Below are 23044 nucleotides of genomic sequence, written 5' to 3'. Positions count from 1 at the left end.
AGGATAAATGAGACAAAGGAATGACATCGCAGATGACATCGATGTCCTACAAGGTGGCCTCAAGGACTGGGCAGATAGAACACCCTGGACTGGAGCAGAGCTCCAGCACCAACGACAGCTGAAGTACAACTGACTCTAGCTAGGAAGCCACAGGAGATAAAATCTGTGACCACACCCAGTCAGGGAGTTAACCCTTACAGCACCAGACAGGGTAAGGCCACAACTAAAAGGGGAAGTGCACACACCAGTCAACATGCAACACGTTGCCACCGGCAACAGCATGCGTGGCAACCATGTCACGGCGCACACAGCCATGCAACAAAGGCCGCAAATGTATTATCTTGCCCGAAATGGGTGTTTTTTTAATACCAGAATATAACAGCAATATCTAACGCTTGTATTTCACTGTGACAAATGCAGCAAAGGCCCCACATGTAGGGTATTGTAAATAATGGGTGGTTTTTTTTTAAACCAGAATATAATTGCAGTATTTCAAGCTTGTATTTCACTGTGACAAATGCAGCAAAGGCAACAGGTGTAGGGTATTGCAAGTAATGGGTGTTTTTTTAAAACCAGAATATAAATGCAGTATTTCACTGTGCCAAATGCAACAAAGGCCGCAAATTTATTATCTTGCCCAAAATGGGTGTTTTTTTAATACCAGAATATAAAAGCACTATCTAACGCTTGTATTTCACTGTGACAAATGCAGCAAAGGCCGCAAATTTATTAACTTGCCCAAAATAGGTGTTTTTTTAATAACAGAATATAACAGCAGTATCTAACGCTTGTATTTTACTATGACAAATGCAGCAAAGGCCGCAAATTTATTATCTTGCCCAAAATGGGTGGGTTTTTTTTAATACCAGAATATAACAGCACTAACTAGAGCTTGTATTTCACTGTGACAAATGCAGCAAAGGCCCCACATGTAGAGTATTGCAAAAAATGGGTGTTTTTTTTAAACACAATATAATTGCACTATTTCAAGCTTGTATTTCACTGTGACAAATGCAGCAAAGGCAACAGGTGTAGGGTATTGCAAATAATGGGTGTTTTTTTTTTAAAACCAGAATATAAATGCAGTATTTCAAGCTTGTATTTTACTGTGCCAAATGCAACAAAGGCCCTAAATGTATTATCTTGCCTAAAATGGGTGTTTTTTAAATACCAGAATATAACAGCAATATTTAACGCTTGTATTTCACTGTGACAAATGCAGCAAAGGCCCCACATGTAGGGTATTGCAAATAATGGGTGTTTTTTTAAAACCAGAATATAATTGCAGTATTTCAAGCTTGTATTTCACTGTGACAAATGCAAAAAAGGCAACAGGTGTAGGGTATTGCAAGTAATGGGTGTTTTTTTAAAACCAGAATAAAAATGCAGTATTTCATTGTTCCAAATGGAACAAAGGCCGCAAATTTATTATCTTGCACAAAATGGGTGTTTTTTTAATACCAGAATATAAAAGCACTATCTAACGCTTGTATTTCACTGTGACAAATGCAGCAAAGGCCGCAAATTTATTATCTTGCCCAAATGTTTTTTTTTTTTAATACCAGAATATAACAGCACTATCTAGAGCTTGTATTTCACTGTGAGCAATTCAGCAAAGGCCCCACATGTAGGGAATTGCAAATAATGGGTGTTTTTTTTTAAACCAGAATATAATTGCAGTATTTCAAGCTTGTATTTTACTGTGACAAATGCAGCAAAGGCAACAGGTGTAGGGTATTCCAAATAATGGGTGTTTTTTTTAAAACTAGAATATTATTGCAGTATTTCAAGCTTGTATTTCACTGTGCCAAATGCAACAAAGGCCACAGATGTAGGGTATTGCAAAAAATGATTTTTTTTTTAAACCCAGAATATAATTGCAATATTACAAACTTGTATTTCACTGTGACAAATGCAGCAAAGGCACCAGATATAGGGTATTGCAAAAAATTTGTGTTTTTTTTTTTAAAACCAGAATATAATTTCAGTATTTCAGGCTTGTATTTCACTGTGACAAATGCAGCAAAGGCCACAAATTTAGGATATTGCCCAAAATGGGTGTTTTTTTAATAACAGAATATAACAGCACTATCTAACTCTTGTATTACACTGTGACAAATGCAGCAAAGGCCGCAAATTTAGGATATTTCCCAAAATGGGTGTTTTTTTAATAACAGAATATAACAGAACTATATAACGCTTGTATTTCACTGTGACAAATGCAGCAATGGCCCCACATATAGGGTATTGCAAAAAATCTGTGTTTTTTTAAAACCAGAATATAATTGCAGTATTTCAAGCTTGTATTTCACTGTAACAAATGCAGCTAAGGCCCCAGATGTAGGGTATTGCCAAAAATAGGTGTTTTGTTTTAAACCCAGAATTTTATTGCAGTATTTCAAGTTTGTATTTCACTGTGACAAATGCAGCAAAGGCCGCAAATTTAGTATATTGCCCAAAATGGGTGTTTTTTTTCAAACAGAATATAACAGCAGTATCTAACGCTTGTATTCAACTATGACAAATGCAGCAAAGGCCGCAAATTTATTATCTTGCCCAAAATGGGTGTTTTTTTAAAATACCAGAATATAACAGCACTATCTAACACTTGTATTTCACTGTGACAAATGCAGCAAAGGCCCCAGATGTAGGGTATTGCCAATAATGTGTGTTTTTTTAAACCCAGAATATTATTGCAGTATTTCAAGCTTGTATTTCACAGTGACAAATGCAGCAAAGGACCCATATGTAGGGTATTGCCAAAAATTGGTGTTTTTTTAAACCCAGAATTTTATTGCAGTATTTCAAGCTTGTATTTCACTGTAACAAATGCAGCTAAGGCCCCAGATGTAGGGTATTGCCAAAAATAGGTGTTTTGTTTTAAACCCAGAATTTTATTGCAGTATTTCAAGCTTGTATTTCACTGTGACAAATGCAGCAAAGGCCGCAAATTTAGTATATTGCCCAAAATGGGTGTTTTTTTTCAAACAGAATATAACAGCAGTATTTCAAGCTTGTATTTCACTGTGACAAATGCAGCAAAGGCCTTAGATGTAGAGTATTGCCAAAAATGGGTGGTTTTGTAAACCCAGAATATTATTGCAGTATTTCAAGCTTGTATTTCCCTGAGACAAATGCAGCAAAGGCACCAGATGTAGGGTATGGGAAAAAAATTGGTGTTTTTTCAAACCAGAATATAATTTCATTATTTCAAGCTTGTATTTCACTGTGACAAATACAGCAAAGGTTTAAAATTTTGTATATTGCCCAAAATGGGTGTTTTCTTTTAAAACAGAATATAACAGCACTATCTAAACGCTTGTATTTCACTGTGACAAATGCAGCAAAGGCCTTAGATGTACGGTATTGCCAATAATGGGTGTTTTTTTTAAACCCAGAATATTATTGCAGTATTTCAATCTTGTATTTCACAATGACAAATGCAGCAAAGGCCCCAGATGTAGGGTATTGCTAAAAATGGGTGTTTTTTTAAACCCAGAATATTATTGCAGTATTTCAAGCTTGTATTTCACTGTGACAAATGCAGCAAAGGCCCCACATGTAGGGTATTGCAAATAATGGATGTTTTTTTAAAACCAGAATATAATTGCAGTATTTCAAGCTTGTATTTCACTGTGACAAATGCAGCAAAGGCAACAGGTGTAGGGTATTGCAAGTAATGGGTGTTTTTTTAAAACCAGAATAAAAATGCAGTATTTCATTGTTCCAAATGGAACAAAGGCCGCAAATTTATTATCTTGCCCAAAATTGGTGTTTTTTTTAAAATACCAGAATATAACAGCACTATCTAACACTTGCATTTCACTGTGACAAATGCAGCAAAGGCCCCAGATGTAGGGTATTGCAAATAATGTGTGTTTTTTTAAACCCAGAATATTATTGCAGTATTTCAAGCTTGTATTTCACAGTGACAAATGCAGCAAAGGACCCATATGTAGGGTATTGCCAAAAATTGGTGTTTTTTTAAACCCAGAATTTTATTGCAGTATTTCAAGCTTGTATTTCACTGTAACAAATGCAGCTAAGGCCGCAGATGTAGGGTATTGCCAAAAATAGGTGTTTTGTTTTAAACCCAGAATTTTATTGCAGTATTTCAAGCTTGTATTTCACTGTGACAAATGCAACAAAGGCCCTAAATGTATTATCTTGCCTAAAATGGGTGTTTTTTAAATACCAGAATATAACAGCAATATTTAACGCTTGTATTTCACTGTGACAAATGCAGCAAATGCCCCACATGTAGGGTATTGCAAATAATGGGTGTTTTTTTAAAACCAGAATATAATTGCAGTATTTCAAGCTTGTATTTCACTGTGACAAATGCAAAAAAGGCAACAGGTGTAGGGTATTGCAAGTAATGGGTGTTTTTTTAAAACCAGAATAAAAATGCAGTATTTCATTGTTCCAAATGGAACAAAGGCCGCAAATTTATTATCTTGCACAAAATGGGTGTTTTTTTAATACCAGAATATAAAAGCACTATCTAACGCTTGTATTTCACTGTGACAAATGCAGCAAAGGCCGCAAATTTATTATCTTGCCCAAATGTTGTTATTTTTTTTTAATACCAGAATATAACAGCACTATCTAGAGCTTGTATTTCACTGTGAGCAATGCAGCAAAGGCCCCACATGTAGGGAATTGCAAATAATGGGTGTTTTTTTTTAAATCAGAATATAATTGCAGTATTTCAAGCTTGTATTTTACTGTGACAAATGCAGCAAAGGCAACAGGTGTAGGGTATTCCAAATAATGGGTGTTTTTTTTTTAAACTAGAATATTATTGCAGTATTTCAAGCTTGTATTTCACTGTGCCAAATGCAACAAAGGCCACAGATGTAGGGTATTGCAAAAAATGTTTTTTTTTTTTAAACCCAGAATATAATTGCAATATTACAAACTTGTATTTCACTGTGACAAATGCAGCAAAGGCACCAGATATAGGGTATTGCAAAAAATTTGTGTTTTTTTTTTTAAAACCAGAATATAATTTCAGTATTTCAGGCTTGTATTTCACTGTGACAAATGCAGCAAAGGCCACAAATTTAGGATATTGCCCAAAATGGGTGTTTTTTTAATAACAGAATATAACAGCACTATCTAACTCTTGTATTACACTGTGACAAATGCAGCAAAGGCCGCAAATTTAGGATATTGCCCAAAATGGGTGTTTTTTTAATAACAGAATATAACAGAACTATATAACGCTTGTATTTCACTGTGACAAATGCAGCAATGGCCCCACATATAGGGTATTGCAAAAAATCTGTGTTTTTTTAAAACCAGAATATAATTGCAGTATTTCAAGCTTGTATTTCACTGTAACAAATGCAGCTAAGGCCCCAGATGTAGGGTATTGCCAAAAATAGGTGTTTTGTTTTAAACCCAGAATTTTATTGCAGTATTTCAAGTTTGTATTTCACTGTGACAAATGCAGCAAAGGCCGCAAATTTAGTATATTGCCCAAAATGGGTGTTTTTTTTCAAACAGAATATAACAGCAGTATCTAACGCTTGTATTCAACTATGACAAATGCAGCAAAGGCCGCAAATTTATTATCTTGCCCAAAATGGGTGTTTTTTTAAAATACCAGAATATAACAGCACTATCTAACACTTGTATTTCACTGTGACAAATGCAGCAAAGGCCCCAGATGTAGGGTATTGCCAATAATGTGTGTTTTTTTAAACCCAGAATATTATTGCAGTATTTCAAGCTTGTATTTCACAGTGACAAATGCAGCAAAGGACCCATATGTAGGGTATTGCCAAAAATTGGTGTTTTTTTAAACCCAGAATTTTATTGCAGTATTTCAAGCTTGTATTTCACTGTAACAAATGCAGCTAAGGCCCCAGATGTAGGGTATTGCCAAAAATAGGTGTTTTGTTTTAAACCCAGAATTTTATTGCAGTATTTCAAGCTTGTATTTCACTGTGACAAATGCAGCAAAGGCCGCAAATTTAGTATATTGCCCAAAATGGGTGTTTTTTTTCAAACAGAATATAACAGCAGTATTTCAAGCTTGTATTTCACTGTGACAAATGCAGCAAAGGCCTTAGATGTAGAGTATTGCCAAAAATGGGTGGTTTTGTAAACCCAGAATATTATTGCAGTATTTCAAGCTTGTATTTCCCTGAGACAAATGCAGCAAAGGCACCAGATGTAGGGTATGGGAAAAAAATTGGTGTTTTTTCAAACCAGAATATAATTTCATTATTTCAAGCTTGTATTTCACTGTGACAAATACAGCAAAGGTTTAAAATTTTGTATATTGCCCAAAATGGGTGTTTTCTTTTAAAACAGAATATAACAGCACTATCTAAACGCTTGTATTTCACTGTGACAAATGCAGCAAAGGCCTTAGATGTACGGTATTGCCAATAATGGGTGTTTTTTTTAAACCCAGAATATTATTGCAGTATTTCAATCTTGTATTTCACAATGACAAATGCAGCAAAGGCCCCAGATGTAGGGTATTGCTAAAAATGGGTGTTTTTTTAAACCCAGAATATTATTGCAGTATTTCAAGCTTGTATTTCACTGTGACAAATGCAGCAAAGGCCCCACATGTAGGGTATTGCAAATAATGGATGTTTTTTTAAAACCAGAATATAATTGCAGTATTTCAAGCTTGTATTTCACTGTGAAAAATGCAGAAAAGGCAACAGGTGTAGGGTATTGCAAGTAATGGGTGTTTTTTTAAAACCAGAATAAAAATGCAGTATTTCATTGTTCCAAATGGAACAAAGGCCGCAAATTTATTATCTTGCCCAAAATTGGTGTTTTTTTTAAAATACCAGAATATAACAGCACTATCTAACACTTGCATTTCACTGTGACAAATGCAGCAAAGGCCCCAGATGTAGGGTATTGCAAATAATGTGTGTTTTTTTAAACCCAGAATATTATTGCAGTATTTCAAGCTTGTATTTCACAGTGACAAATGCAGCAAAGGACCCATATGTAGGGTATTGCCAAAAATTGGTGTTTTTTTAAACCCAGAATTTTATTGCAGTATTTCAAGCTTGTATTTCACTGTAACAAATGCAGCTAAGGCCGCAGATGTAGGGTATTGCCAAAAATAGGTGTTTTGTTTTAAACCCAGAATTTTATTGCAGTATTTCAAGCTTGTATTTCACTGTGACAAATGCAACAAAGGCCCTAAATGTATTATCTTGCCTAAAATGGGTGTTTTTTAAATACCAGAATATAACAGCAATATTTAACGCTTGTATTTCACTGTGACAAATGCAGCAAATGCCCCACATGTAGGGTATTGCAAATAATGGGTGTTTTTTTAAAACCAGAATATAATTGCAGTATTTCAAGCTTGTATTTCACTGTGACAAATGCAAAAAAGGCAACAGGTGTAGGGTATTGCAAGTAATGGGTGTTTTTTTAAAACCAGAATAAAAATGCAGTATTTCATTGTTCCAAATGGAACAAAGGCCGCAAATTTATTATCTTGCACAAAATGGGTGTTTTTTTAATACCAGAATATAAAAGCACTATCTAACGCTTGTATTTCACTGTGACAAATGCAGCAAAGGCCGCAAATTTATTATCTTGCCCAAATGTTGTTATTTTTTTTTAATACCAGAATATAACAGCACTATCTAGAGCTTGTATTTCACTGTGAGCAATGCAGCAAAGGCCCCACATGTAGGGAATTGCAAATAATGGGTGTTTTTTTTTAAATCAGAATATAATTGCAGTATTTCAAGCTTGTATTTTACTGTGACAAATGCAGCAAAGGCAACAGGTGTAGGGTATTCCAAATAATGGGTGTTTTTTTTTTAAACTAGAATATTATTGCAGTATTTCAAGCTTGTATTTCACTGTGCCAAATGCAACAAAGGCCACAGATGTAGGGTATTGCAAAAAATGATTTTTTTTTAAACCCAGAATTTTATTGCAGTATTTCAAGCTTGTATTTCACTGTGACAAATGCAGCAAAGGCACCAGATATAGGGTATTGCAAAAAATTTGTGTTTTTTTTTTTAAAACCAGAATATAATTTCAGTATTTCAGGCTTGTATTTCACTGTGACAAATGCAGCAAAGGCCACAAATTTAGGATATTGCCCAAAATGGGTGTTTTTTTAATAACAGAATATAACAGCACTATCTAACTCTTGTATTACACTGTGACAAATGCAGCAAAGGCCGCAAATTTAGGATATTGCCCAAAATGGGTGTTTTTTTAATAACAGAATATAACAGAACTATATAACGTTTGTATTTCACTGTGACAAATGCAGCAATGGCCCCACATATAGGGTATTGCAAAAAATCTGTGTTTTTTTAAAACCAGAATATAATTGCAGTATTTCAAGCTTGTATTTCACTGTAACAAATGCAGCTAAGGCCCCAGATGTAGGGTATTGCCAAAAATAGGTGTTTTGTTTTAAACCCAGAATTTTATTGCAGTATTTCAAGTTTGTATTTCACTGTGACAAATGCAGCAAAGGCCGCAAATTTAGTATATTGCCCAAAATGGGTGTTTTTTTTCAAACAGAATATAACAGCAGTATCTAACGCTTGTATTCAACTATGACAAATGCAGCAAAGGCTGCAAATTTATTATCTTGCCCAAAATGGGTGTTTTTTTAAAATACCAGAATATAACAGCACTATCTAACACTTGTATTTCACTGTGACAAATGCAGCAAAGGCCCCAGATGTAGGGTATTGCCAATAATGTGTGTTTTTTTAAACCCAGAATATTATTGCAGTATTTCAAGCTTGTATTTCACAGTGACAAATGCAGCAAAGGACCCAGATGTAGGGTATTGCCAATAATGTGTGTTTTTTTAAACCCAGAATATTATTGCAGTATTTCAAGCTTGTATTTCACAGTGACAAATGCAGCAAAGGACCCATATGTAGGGTATTGCCAAAAATTGGTGTTTTTTTAAACCCAGAATTTTATTGCAGTATTTCAAGCTTGTATTTCACTGTAACAAATGCAGCTAAGGCCCCAGATGTAGGGTATTGCCAAAAATAGGTGTTTTGTTTTAAACCCAGAATTTTATTGCAGTATTTCAAGCTTGTATTTCACTGTGACAAATGCAGCAAAGGCCGCAAATTTAGTATATTGCCCAAAATGGGTGTTTTTTTTCAAACAGAATATAACAGCAGTATCTAACGCTTGTATTCAACTATGACAAATGCAGCAAAGGCCGCAAATTTATTATCTTGCCCAAAATGGGTGTTTTTTTAAAATACCAGAATATAACAGCACTATCTAACACTTGTATTTCACTGTGACAAATGCCCCAGATGTAGGGTATTGCCAATAATGTGTGTTTTTTTAAACCCAGAATATTATTGCAGTATTTCAAGCTTGTATTTCACAGTGACAAATGCAGCAAAGGACCCATATGTAGGGTATTGCCAAAAATTGGTGTTTTTTTAAACCCAGAATTTTATTGCAGTATTTCAAGCTTGTATTTCACTGTGACAAATGCAACAAAGGCCCTACATGTAGGTTATTGCCAAAATAGGTGTTTTTTTTTTTAAACGCAGAATATTATTGCAGTATTTCAAGCTTGTATTTCACAATGACAAATTCAGCAAAGGCCCCAGATGTAGGGTTTTGGCAAAAATGGGTGTTTTTTTAAATGCAGAATATAATTGCAGTATTTCAAGCTTGTATTTCACTGTGACAAATGCAGCAAAGGCCCCAGATGTAGAGTATTGCCAAAAATGGGTGGTTTTGTAAACCCAGAATATTATTGCAGTATTTCAAGCTTGTATTTCCCTGAGACAAATGCAGCAAAGGCACCAGATGTAGGGTATGGGAAAAAAATTGGTGTTTTTTCAAACCAGAATATAATTTCATTATTTCAAGCTTGTATTTCACTGTGACAAATACAGCAAAGGTTTAAAATTTTGTATATTGCCCAAAATGGGTGTTTTCTTTTAAAACAGAATATAACAGCACTATCTAAACGCTTGTATTTCACTGTGACAAATGCAGCAAAGGCCTTAGATGTACGGTATTGCCAATAATGGGTGTTTTTTTTAAACCCAGAATATTATTGCAGTATTTCAATCTTGTATTTCACAATGACAAATGCAGCAAAGGCCCCAGATGTAGGGTATTGCTAAAAATGGGTGTTTTTTTAAACCCAGAATATTATTGCAGTATTTCAAGCTTGTATTTCACTGTGACAAATGCAGCAAAGGCCCCACATGTAGGGTATTGCAAATAATGGATGTTTTTTTAAAACCAGAATATAATTGCAGTATTTCAAGCTTGTATTTCACTGTGAAAAATGCAGAAAAGGCAACAGGTGTAGGGTATTGCAAGTAATGGGTGTTTTTTTAAAACCAGAATAAAAATGCAGTATTTGTCACGGCTGAGGATGGGGGAAATCCTCAGCCGTGCGATGCCAGTTGATGTTTTGGCTGCTCGGCCAGGACAACAGGATTAGGGAGCAGGTCACCTCCTAAAGCGTCCCTAACCTGACCCTAACTCCTAGCTGCATGGGCCGACCTTGAAGGTAGGAGGACCCATGCTCCGGAACCTCGAATCCCTAACTCACCCTCCGACCGGTCCCTGGACTAGGAGTCAAGGTAAGACTGCCTGTTCCTACTGGACACGGAGGAACAGGGGTCTCACTGGCCAAGCTGCAGGAAAAAGGGGAACACAAACAAACTTACGGATATGGCAGGTGAACTATCCGAGTTCCACCTACCTGCCACAGCCCTGCTGACTGGATCCCTGTGCAAACAGGAATCCAGATCCATAAGCTGCACTAACACAAGATAGAACAGGAAAACATCAAATAGACATCACACATAAACTTAACAAAACTAAAATGTGACATATAGTTTATGAACCACAAGGGTGGCTCTCACAGGCAGTTGGTGAACACAGGAGGTTGCTATCAGCAAGCATGCTGGAGCAACCTACTGAGCCCTGCCAAACACCAAGGCTATATAGGCCTAAGAGGCCACACCCAACAGTCAGACACACCCAGTGACATCACACACACTGGGAAGGGAGTTAACCCTTCCAGCACCAGGGAAGGGAAGACATCAACTTAAAGGAGACGTGCACACAATAACATAAAAAGCAAGTGCACACATACACACATCACACAAAACCGCATGCACAACGTAGCAAGCTGCAATGGCACAGCTCCGACTGCTACGCTGCCCATACACACTGTTGCCAGCGGCAACCACAGGTGAGGCAAATACCACAGCCCTCACCTGTGATTGAACACCAAAGAGAACCGCTGACAACCGCATGCGGTTCAGGAGTCACGGTCATAGCCATGGCCGTGACAGCATTTCATTGTTCCAAATGGAACAAAGGCCGCAAATTTATTATCTTGCCCAAAATGGGTGTTTTTTTTAAAATACCAGAATATAACAGCACTATCTAACACTTGCATTTCACTGTGACAAATGCAGCAAAGGCCCCAGATGTAGGGTATTGCAAATAATGTGTGTTTTTTTAAACCCAGAATATTATTGCAGTATTTCAAGCTTGTATTTCACAGTGACAAATGCAGCAAAGGACCCATATGTAGGGTATTGCCAAAAATTGGTGTTTTTTTAAACCCAGAATTTTATTGCAGTATTTCAAGCTTGTATTTCACTGTGACAAATGCAACAAAGGCCCTACATGTAGGTTATTGCCAAAATAGGTGGGTTTTTTTTAAACCCAGAATATTATTGCAGTATTTCAATCTTGTATTTCCCTGAGACAAATGCAGCAAAGGCACCAGATGTAGGGTATTGGAAAAAAATTGGTGTTTTTTTCAAACCAGAATATAATTTCATTATTTCAAGCTTGTATTTCACTGTGACAAATACAGCAAAGCTTGAAAATTTTGTATATTGCCCAAAATGGGTGTTTTCTTTTAAAACAGAATATAACAGCACTATCTAACGCTTGTATTTCACTGTGACAAATGCAGCAAAGGCCTTAGATGTACGGTATTGCCAATAATGGGTGTTTTTTTTTAAACCCAGAATATTATTGCAGTATTTCAATCTTGTATTTCACAATGACAAATGCAGCAAATGCCCCAGATGTAGGGTATTGCTAAAAATGGGTGTTTTTTTAACCCAGAATATTATTGCAGTATTTCAAGCTTGTATTTCACTGTGACAAATGCAGCAAAAGCCCCACATGTAGGGTATTGCAAAAAATGGGTGTTTTTTTTAAACCCAGAATATAATTTCTCTATTTCAAGCTCATTTTTCACTGTAACAAATGCAGCAAAGGCCGTAAATTTATTAACTTGCCCAAAATGGGTGTTTTTTTAATAACAGAATATAACAGCATTATCTAACGCTTGTATTTTACTATGACAAATGCAGCAAAGGCCGCAAGTTTATTATCTTGCCCGAAAAGTGTTTGTTTTTTTAATACAGTCCTGATCAAAAGTTTAAGACCACTTGAAAAATGGCAAAAAATCATATTTAGCATGGCTGGATCTTAAGAAGGTTCCAAGTAGAGCTTCAACATACAACAAGAAGAAATGGCAGTGAGACAAAACATTTTTTGAGCATTCAATTTAATGAAAACAACGAATAAACTGAAACAGGCTGTTTTTCAGCTGATCAAAAGTTTAGGACCACACCTCCAAAAAAAAACTAAACCCCCCCCAAAACAGAAATCCAACTTCCAAACATGAACTCAGTAATGAGTAGCTCTGCCGTTATTGTTTATCACTTCCAAAATTTGTTTCGGCATGCTTGATGCATGCTTGATGAGTGGAAACATGTCTCCAAGTGGTGAAGACGGCTGCACGAAGGCCATCTACTGTCTGGAACTGTTGTCCATTTTTGTAAACTTCCCTTGCCATCCATCCCCAAAGGTTTTCAATTGGATTTAGATCAGGGGAACACGCAGGATGAGCCAAAAGAGTGATATTATTCTCCTGGAAGAAGTCCCTTGTCCTGCAGGCATTGTGTACTGTAGCGTTGTCCTGTTGAAAAACCCAATCGTTACCACACAGACGAGGGCCCTCAGTCATGAAGAATGCTCTCTGCAACATCTGGACATAGCCAGCGGCCGTTTGACGCCCCCTGCACTTGCTGAAGCTCCATTGTTCCACTGAAGGAAAAAGCACCCCAGACCATTATGGCGCCCCCTCCATCAGAGAATAAAACTTTCTTCCACCTTTGAATGTCCAATGTTTGGTGCTCTCTTGCAAAGTCCAAACGAGCAGTTCTGTGGCGTTCAAGGAAACGAGGTCTTTGAAGACGTTTTTTGTTTTTGAAGCCCTTCAGTCTCAGATGCCGTCTGATGGTTATGGGGCTGCAGTCAGCACCAGTAAGGGCCTTAATTTGGGTCGAGGATCGTCCAGTGTCTTGATGGATAGCCAATTGGATCCTCCGGCTCAGTGCTGATGAAATTTTTTTGGGTCTTCCACTTGACTTTTTTGTTCCATGATCCGCAGGATCATTTAAGAAATTCCAAATGACTGTCTTACTGCGTCCCACCTCAGCAGCAATGGCGCGCTGTGAGAGACACTGCTTATGCAGTTCAACAACCCGACCACGTTCAAAAAAGGAGAGTTTTTTTGCCTTTGCCATCACAACTTGTGACTACCTGACAGAAAATAACAATGAATCCACATCTTTGCACAGATTTGGCCTTTTAAAGGCATGTGGTCCTAAAATTTGGATCAGCTAAAAAACAGCCTGTTTCAGTTTAATCGTTATTTTCAATTAATTAAATGCTCAAAAAATGTTTTGTCTCATTCTCATTTCTTCTTGTTGCATGTTGAAGCTCTACTTGGAACCTTATTAAGATCCAACAATGTAAAATAAGATTTTTTGCCATTTTTCAAGTTTAAACTTTTGATCAGGACTGTACCAGAATATAACAACACTATCTAGAGCTTGTATTTCACTGTGACAAATGCAGCAAAGGCCCTACATGTAGCGTATTGCAAAAAATGGGTGTTTTTTTTAAACACAGAATATAATTGCACTATTTCAAGCTTGTATTTCACTGTGACAAATGCAGCAAAGGCCCCAAATGCATTATCTTGCCTAAAATGTTTTTTTAATACCAGAATATAACAGCAATATCTAACGCTAGTATTTCACTGTGACAAATGCAGCAAAGGCCCCACATGTAGGGTATTGCAAATAATGGGTGTTTTTTTAAAACCAGAATATAATTGCAGTATTTCAAGCTTGTATTTCACTGTGACAAATGCAGAAAAGGCAACAGGTATAAGGTATTGCAAGTAATGGGTGTTTTTTTAAAACCAGAATATAAATGCAGTACTTCATTGTGCCAAATGCAACAAAGGCTGCAAATTTATTATCTTGCCCAAGATGTAGGGTATAATTGCCCACTCTGTGCGTGATTTTAGGCTAGGACGGAAGTTCACCTTCCAGCAGGACAATGACTCCATACACACTGCTAAAGCAACACTTGAGTGGTTTAAGGGGAAACATGTAAATGTGTTGGAATGGCCTAGTCAAAGCCCAGATCTTAATTCAATAGAAAATCTGTGGTCAGACTTAAAGATTGCTGTTCACAAGCGCAAACCATCCAACTTGAAGGAGCTGGAGCAGTATTGCAAGAAGGAATGGGCAAAACTACCAGTGGTAAGATGTGGCAAGCTCATAGAGACTTATACAAAGCGACTTGGAGCTGTGATTGCTGCAAAAAGGTGGCTCTACAAAGTATTGTCTTTAGAGGGGTGAATAGTTATGCACATTTACTTTTTCCTTTCTTCATGTCCTTGGCTCTCTCCTATTTCTCTCACATAATAGTCCTCACATTATGCGGTGGATTTTAAAAGCTATCAGGCTTGACATGTGCAATGTAACTGCTGATGCCGGGGGCATGGTTTTCACGATACTCTGTATCGCAATCCTATGCCGACGTCACCATCACGTGCTGGCGGAGGTGATCACGTGACCTTTTCACGTGATACTTACAATCATGTGACTCTCCAGCGTCCATGGAAACATCATTTGGTGCGTCTGTACACTAGATAGCAGAAAGCTACAGATTTTTTATATATTATGATAATCACTGGATTTATGGTGATTGGTTGGTGTATTTAATCTGTTCCAACTAGTGATGACGCCACCCCCAGACGAAGGTTCGCCGAAACATGCGTCGGGGCTGGCACCATCCTGGAGGGAGCACAGCATGGGTAATTGTTCTTTGTCCATTTGATTGTTATGTGATATAATTGCACTTGCATTTTTTGTGAATTTATGTATTTGTGTATATGGACTGTAGGAAGGCGCAAGGGGCCGTCATTGAAGGAAATTATGTGTCAAAGAAATTCCTGGCCTCTGTGAGGTAATAGCCGGTAGTTTTAAGTGTTAGCGGCAGCTAGCGCTGACTGACACTGTTTGTTGTTAGTATGGCTGTAAAGCCGATCCGAGCCGACTCTTACTGGGAGTAGCCAAAGTGCTGGGTGGGTGGCTCCTCCCCACGCTCCAGGCCAGTTCTTTTTTGGCCTATATAAAACCCAGCCAGCAGTCTCAGCTAGGTGTTGTTTATCCTCCATCTGACAGAGAAGCTGGAGAGTCTCTGTGTTTTGGAACCTGTGAATCTGTGCCATGCTAAAGGGCTGAGAGCCGCATGATGGGAAACAGGCCCCTAAAGCCTGCTGTGGACTGCGGGTGGAAAACTGCTAACCAGGTGAAGATTTTGTTCTATGGACATTGCATGGTGTGGACAAACAACAAGAATGTGAATGTATATAATTAAAAAGACCGGCACTCTCAACACACGGGACCATATGGTTAAATGCAGATCACAATGTTTAATTGATACATATATAAAAGAATAAAAATATATAAAAATATAAAAATATACACTAATATTGGATGATAATTAAATGGTTTCACACAATATTGTGCCAATCCTACAAAGGTGACATTAGTTTACAAACGTCCAATGTTCGATACTGGTCTATATTTTGTAAAAAAGACCGCTGTAGGGAAAAAAGACCATGAATGTTCACATGTGAATTCCTAGAAGGAAAGAGAATGGAAGTCCTTTTTGGTTCTGTCCCGAATGTAGACAGACAGTGCAAGGTGGTATTTGCTAAAGTGAAGTCAATGTTATATTATAAATGACTGTCTTTTTTCATATAGATAATGGTCATATGCGCTTGATGGTAATGCTCATATGCGCTTGATGATCACCCACTATGTGGGCTTACCTTCCCTTTCTGCCGGTCCGTCAGTCAGATTCCTCGGGGCTCGCTGGGAGCCGGCGTCCCGGCTGTAGCGCTGTCAGCGTCCCACGTGGGTTTGGAGGAAAAGTTTGTCGCTCCGGAAGTGACGTATCGGCATGCAGGATGGTATTCAATAATTCGCTCAGACTCGGCTGTTCGTTGTAGCGGCTGAGGTAAAACTTACAGTGCACTGTAGTTGAAATTGTTTGCTTCTCACAGATGGGTCATATTCTGATCTCCGATTTGGATCTCTTAGTACTAAGTACTTTTGTAGGATTGGCACAATATTGTGTGAAACCATTTAATTATCATCCAATATTAGTGTATATTTTTATATTTTTATATATTTTTATTCTTTTATATATGTATCAATTAAACATTGTGATCTGCATTTAACCATATGGTCCCGTGTGTTGAGAGTGCCGGTCTTTTTAATTATATACGTTTTCTTGCATTTATGAAGGGTGAATCATTTTAGACCAGAGCACCTCTTTGTGACTGTGAGAGGGTGAGCTATTTCCCTTTTTTCTATCAAGAATGTGAATGGTCATTTTTATTTTTCCTTATGTGTGAATAAACACTGAACTGTTTAAGTTAAAGACTTTGTGATTGTCTCTATACTGCATCCACTAGCCTGTCTACCAGAGCAAAACACCACAGGACATATATATGAACTCTGTATCCGCTGTGTCCTTCCTCCAGATGATGTTGCCTTTTCTCTGCACTTATACCCCTTTTTAATTATGTATGTTATATACAGTCAGGTCCATAAATATTGGGACATCAACATAATTCAAACTTTTTGGCTCTATACACCACCACAATGGATTTGAAATTAAACGAACTAGATGTGCTTTAACTGCAAACTGTCAGCTTTAATTTGAGGGTATTTACATCCAAATCAGGTGAACGGTGTAGGAATTACAACAGTTTGCATATGGGCCTCCCCCTTGTTAAGGAACCAAAAGTAATAGGACAGAATAATAACCATAAATCAAACTTTTGCAAATCCTTTGCAGTCAATTAGAGCCTGAAGTCTGGAATGAATAGACATCACCAGACGTTGGGTTTCATCCCTGGTGATGCTCTGCCAGGCCTCTACTGCAACTGTCTTCAGTTCCTGCTTGTTCTTAGGGCATTTTCCCTTCAGTTTTGTCTTCAGCAAGTGAAATGCATGCTTAATCGGATTCAGATCAGGTGATTGACTTGGTCATTGCATAACATTCCACTTCTTTCCCTTAAAAAACTCTTTGGTTGCTTTTGCAGTATGCTTTGGGTCATTGTCCATCTGCACTGTGAAGCGCCGTCCAATGAGTTCTGAAGCATTTGGCTGAATATGAGCAGATAATATTGCCCGAAATACTTCAGAATTCATCCTGCTGCTTTTGTCAGTAGTCACATCATCAATAAATACAAGAGAACCAGTTCCATTGGCAGCCATACATGCCCACGCCATGACACTACCACCACCATGCTTCACTGATGAGGTGGTATGCTTAGGTTCCTTTCCTTCTCCATACTCTTCTCTTCCCATCACTCTGGCACAAGTTGATCTTGGTCTCATCTGTCCATAGGATGTTGTTCCAGAACTGTGAAGGCTTTTTTAGATGTCGTTTGACAAACTCTAATCTGGCCTTCCTGCTTTTGAGGCTCACCAATGGTTTACATCTTGTGGTGAACCCTCTGTATTCACTCTGGTGAAGTCCTCTCTTGATTGTTGACATTGACACACATACACCTATGTCCTGGAGAGTGTTTTTGATCTGGCCAACTGTTGTGAAGGGTGATCTGGCCAACAGTTGTTTTGCGTGGTCTTCCGGGTCTTTTGGTGTTGCTGAGCTCACCAATGCGTTCCTTCTTTTTAAGAATGCTCCAACCAGTTGTTTTGGCCATGCCTAATGTTTTTGCTATCCCTCTGATGCGTTTGTTGTGTTTTTTCAGCCTAATGATGGCTTGCTTCACTGATAGTGACAGCTCTTTGGATCTCATCTTGAGAGTGGACAGCAACAGATTCCAAATGCAAATAGCACACTTGAAATGAACTCTGGACCTTTTATCTGCTCATTGTAATTGGGATAATGAGGGAATAACACACACCTGGCCATGGAACAGCTGAGAAGACAATTGTCCCATTACTTTTGGTCCCTTAACAAGTGGGGGGCACATATGCAAACTGTTGTAATTCCTACACCGTTCACCTGATTTGGATGTAAATACCCTCAAATTAAAGCTGACAGTCTGCAGTTAAAGCACATCTTGTTTGTTTCATTTAAAATCCATTGTGGTGGTGTATAAAGCCAAAAATGTTAGAATTGTGTCTATGTCCCAATATTTATGGACCTGACTGTATGTTTTTGTAATCATGTAATAACTTGATATTGATTTATAAGTGGTCTGGTAGTAATTTATAGGTATTTAAGTATTAATGGTGCAGAAGATGAACTAGATATACACGTCTATATATTAGACCACCTGTTGACACTGAGTCTGGCGCACAGAATGTCTATGTATAACAAAACAGATTAAGTATGAGTGGCGCAGCAGGTAAACAAGAGACATAGGGCATTTACACTCAGCCTGCACTGTCCCTGCAGTATCCCTATGCTCTCCCTACAATCCATCTACACGTCGGCCACTGACCGCTGGGTGCTGGTGATCAATGAAGAGGTACAAAGCAATTTAAAATCTAAAGCTGTCCCCCGACATGTTTCGCCAGTATTCTGGCTTCTTCAGGGGTACATGGACAGCCATCATGGGGTACCCCTGAAGAAGCCAGAATACTGGTGAAACATGTCGGGGGACAGCTTTAGATTTTAAATTGCTCTGTACCTCTTCATTGATCACCAGCACCCAGCGGTCAGTGGCCGACGGTGCTTGGTTAGTCTAACAATTCAGATAGTAGGGCATTCACTGCTGGGCACCGAGCCCTTGTAGTGGCTCCAGTCGCCATCAATTCCAGTTTGAGATCAATTGGCATGCGCAGTGCGCTATGTGTATAGTGGGCTGAATCTTTATTCCCACACCACTCAATAAGGTTGCCATGACAACCATTCTCAGCTGGCAGTGAACCACAGATGGTGCTACGGCAGTGTGTGGCCCCCCCTCTAAAGACACTAGTAGCACGTTGCTTATAGGGACACAGGGTGAGAGATAGTGCACATCTCTCTTTCCCCCACATTGTCCAGTCAATGCTTTCATCAGTGCAGAGGTGCATTGTGTTTAAATTTTTTCATTCTTTGGTGTTGTTTAAGTTCAATTAAAGAGTGCATGTGCACACATGTTAGTATATTACATTTTAGAACTATCTCAATAAAAGTGAAGTATTAATCTACATCTGGGTCAAGATAGGTTCCATTGCCTAGTTAGGCATCTGTAAATAAAATAGTAAAATAACCTTACCCAGATTTGGTCCCAATTAAAAATAAAATGGACAGGAACTAGGAGCCAGATCAGGCTGTTGAGGAAGAGGTGACATATGAGAAGGTGCAGCAACCAGGCCACATTCACGTGCAGTACAGTTTCCTTGTCATTGTCATCATCAGTTACAGCTTCTCCCACTCAGACTACTGTCCATCCTCTGCTACATGGCCAGTCATTGATAACACAATGTGTGGTCGGGAAACAACTATACATGCCCAGCAATCCAATGGCATGCAAGCTGAACTCCCTCCTGGTGAAGTTGTCAGTAGTGCAGTTGCCACTTGTTAGATTCTGCTTCCTTTAGGGAGCTGATAGTGTACAGTTAACCTTCAGGATACCTAGCCACTATTATTTCTCCAAAAAAGCTATTCCTGCTTTGTACTCTCACATGGCAAAGAATGTGGACAGTTCCTTGCAAGTGTTGCTGTGCGGCAAGGTTAACACCACCATCGGCACCTGGAGCAGCTGTTAGGGGCAGGGACAGTACATGTTTTTCCCAGGCCAGGTGCTATTGACACCTCCAGTTCCCACACAAGCCATTGTTCTGCCTCCTCCACATCCTCTTCAGTGGACATCCTCCTGCCCCCAGTAGAGGCAGGGGAGGACATTGCTTCCACTCCCCCTCCCTACAATTTTATGTGTAAACTGAAATGCTACTATGTTGTTTTGGAACTGATTAGCCTGGGCAAAAGAAGCCACAGAATGGATCAGTTACTAAGCTGCGTCGGGCAGCAAATATCTTGAGGGCTGTCTCCATTCCAGCTAAAACTGGGCAAGGCAATTAGCTACACTGGCAGCAACATCCCTGCATTTGGGGGAAATATCATGTTCCCTACAGCAACAGAATGGTCTGCCATTGTACCACTTGATCCATGACATTCCAATTTCCAGAATTCCATCTTGCATGTACTGGAGCATCTGCATGCATGAGCAGCTTAAATTGGTGAATGATTACATCATGCACCAGACCACCACAGCACCTTGTTAGGCAGTGGCAGCTCACCAGAGACAAGTGTTGCATTTGCAGACCATGAAGAGGCTATCTCAGTAGGGGCAACTGCAGCATTAAAGATGTCATCCCTCTAACATTTATATAAAAAGAAATTCTCATGCTGATGTAAAAAGGGATGGTATAAGAACATAAGAACTACAAGTAACAGCACATTGCTATGCACAAAGGTGCATGAAAAAACTAGAACCATGAATAAATTTAAATTACCATAATGCTCTACTTACTATATGAAATTAGAAGATTTATGAGTACATTTTTGACCAGAAATTCTGTCGCTCTTATCTACCAGATACAGCCGACCATGTTTGCATGCTGGGGGTCGTGGTTTGGCTGGAGTGCCAAAGGTTGCTGATCCCTGACCTACACTATCAGACTTACTTCTCCTGGGCTTTTGGCCTACAAAATTCAGGGCAATGTAAAATCCAGCTATATTATACTCCGATTAGAAAACCTGGGCAGGTAGGAAGATTTTTTATTAGGGCTACAGATGGGGCGATCTGTCACCAAGACCGGGATTGTTGAACGGTGTGTTGTCTTCCTGGCGCTCGAGTTCGGCACATCACGGATCGGGTTGGCAGATTACTGGGAAGGGCTGGAGAAGATCCAGCAGTCATGGTCCATATCGGAACCAAAGTTATAGGTAGGTGGAGTGTCCTTAAAAGTGATTTTAGGGATTTAGGTCAAAAGATTAGGGTAAGGACCTCAAAGGAAGTGTTTTCTGAAATACTACCTGTACCATGAGGCACACAAGAAAGGCAGCGGAAGATTTGAGAGGTTAACAAGTGGTTCAAGAACTGGTGTACGAAGGAGGGGTTTGGGTTCCTGGAGAACTGGGCCGACTTCTCTTTCAGCTACAGGCTCTATTGTAGGGATGGGCTGCACCTCAATGAGGAAGGAGCAGCTGTGTTGGGCGAAAAGATGGCTAGAAGGTTAGAGCAGTGTTTAAACTAGGGGCTGGGGGGGTAATTGCATTATAGGATGGGAAGATAATGCAGATAGGGACCGGGTGAAAGATAATTGGGACTGGGGGAAGAAAGGAAGGATGGAATAGAACAGTTCAGAAGGAAAGGTGTAGGGTAAAAAATATGTATAAACCTCTTAAATGTATGTATACTAATGCCAGAAGCCTGACTAATAAAACTGGGGAACTGGAATTAGTAATGTGTGAGGAGGACTATGACATAGTGGGAATTACTGAGACATGTCTGGATGATAGCTATGACTGGGCAGTTAATGTGTACAAGGTTACAGTCTGTTTAGAAAGGATCGCCAAAACAGGAGAGGGGGAGGGGTCTGCCTTTATGTAAAGTCCTGTATAAACCCCACAGTCCGAGAAGATATAAGTGAGGGACATGAACATGTGGAGTCACTGTGGGTAGAAATACATGGAGGCAAAAACAATAATAAATTCCTAATAGGAGTTTATTATAAACCACCTAATATACCAGAGTCCACAGAAAATCTACTACTAAACGAGATAGACGAGGCGGCAAATCATAATGAGGTGGTTATTATGGGGGACTTCAACTGCCCAGATATAGACTGGGAAACTGAAACTTGTATATCTCATAAAGAAAAGAGGTTCTTGGCAATAACCAAAGACAGTCAATTACCTTTCCCAACTGGTTCAGGACCCAACTAGAGGGACGGCCATACTGGACTTAGTATTAACCAATGGACCTGATAGAACAACAGATGTTCAGGTTGGGGAACACCTGGGAAATAGTGACCATAAAATAATAATCTTCCAATTGTCATTAAAAAGAGTGTTTCTTCAGGGAGGAACAAAAATACTAAACTTCAAAAAAGCAAAATTTAGCCAACTAAGAGAGGCCATAGGCCTAACTAACTGGGACAAAGTCCTCAAAAATAAAAACACAGCCACAAAATTGGATATTTTTAAAAGCATCCTAAACTCTAATTGTGAGAGGTGCATACCTTTTGGGAATAAAAGGTTAAGGAACAAGAAGAAACCAATGTGGATAAATAGAACTGTAAAGAAAGCTATAAATGACAAAAAGAAAGCATTTAAATCACTAAAACAGGAGGGTAGCGATGAAGCACTGAAAAACTATAAGGAAAAAAAATATGTAAAAAACGAATAAAAGCAGCCAAACTAGAGACTGAGAGATTAATTGCCAAAGAGAGCAAAACTAACCCTAAAATGTTCTTCATCTATATAAATGGTAAAAAGTATAAATCTGAATGTGTCAGCCCTTTACAGAGTAATGAGGGGGAAGTTGCAGAGAGCGATGAGGAGAAAGCAAAGCTATTAAATATTTTTTTCTCCACTGTATTCACTGAAGAAAACAAACTGTTAGATGAAATGCAGAATGTAAAAGCTATTTCCCCATTAAAAGTGTCCTGTCTGACCCAGGAAGAAGTATAGCGGCGTCTTAAAAAGA

Source organism: Bufo bufo, chromosome 2, assembly GCF_905171765.1.
Source record: "Bufo bufo chromosome 2, aBufBuf1.1, whole genome shotgun sequence".
NCBI lineage: Eukaryota > Metazoa > Chordata > Amphibia > Anura > Bufonidae > Bufo > Bufo bufo.
The sequence above is the reverse complement of the archived record's forward strand: the minus strand, read 5'-3'. Positions refer to the sequence as shown.